Source organism: Corvus brachyrhynchos, unplaced genomic scaffold, assembly GCF_000691975.1.
Source record: "Corvus brachyrhynchos isolate BGI_N302 unplaced genomic scaffold, ASM69197v1 scaffold43, whole genome shotgun sequence".
NCBI classification, from domain to species: domain Eukaryota; kingdom Metazoa; phylum Chordata; class Aves; order Passeriformes; family Corvidae; genus Corvus; species Corvus brachyrhynchos.
The window spans coordinates 68170-68833 of NW_008237353.1; the positions used below are offsets into that span (position 1 = coordinate 68170).

Genomic DNA, 664 nt, shown 5'->3' on the forward strand with positions numbered 1-664 from the left:
GGAATGCGGCAGGCAGCCGGGGGAAGCGCCGCCGCCCCGACGGGCGAGCGGCACCGGAATGAGCCCGGGCGTTTCGGCACGGCTCCGCCGGCTCTCGAGGCCGGGCAGATGAGCCCACATGAACGTCTGGGGAAAAAGGAATGGCCTCCACGGAGGAGGATTCGAAGGAAAGAACCACGATCCCGAAAAAGGGAAACGAGAAAGCGAAAATATTACGTTTTGCAGGTGGCAAGGTGAAGGAATCGAAGCGGTAGGGTCCAAGCAAAGCCTTTTGCCGTTCGCTCAAAGCAGACCAAAAAAAAAAAAAAAAGAATGGGCGAATATAGAATAACGTTGCTTATACAGGAAAATTCTTGTTTTTTTCATATGTCCTTAAACCACCGAATTTATAAAAATGAAGGAAAGGAAAAAAGCCCTCTCCGGAAAGCTGGGTGCGAAATCCCCACTGCCACCGCCGACAACAATAGCAACACCCAGCGCGCACCGAACCCCCTCCGAGAGAAACGTGAAGCAACTCACCATAGCCGAAAAACTGTGCACTAACATCTGCGAAGAGTCGGGGGTTACAAGTCAAGGTAGAAAAAATAACGAAAAGGCAGAGGAAAGGGACCGGCGAAGCGCGCAGCCCCCGGCGGAGCCCCGCGGGTGCGGGCGCGGCGCGGGC

The 664-nt window shown here is 55.0% G+C and overlaps 1 protein-coding gene across 1 annotated transcript in view; it reads right to left on the reverse strand.

The window, feature by feature from the left end:
• The window catches only part of TFAP2A (transcription factor AP-2 alpha), a 17836-nt gene that overhangs the window by 12939 nt on the left and 4233 nt on the right, over positions 1-664 (reverse strand). The window lies entirely within an intron of this gene.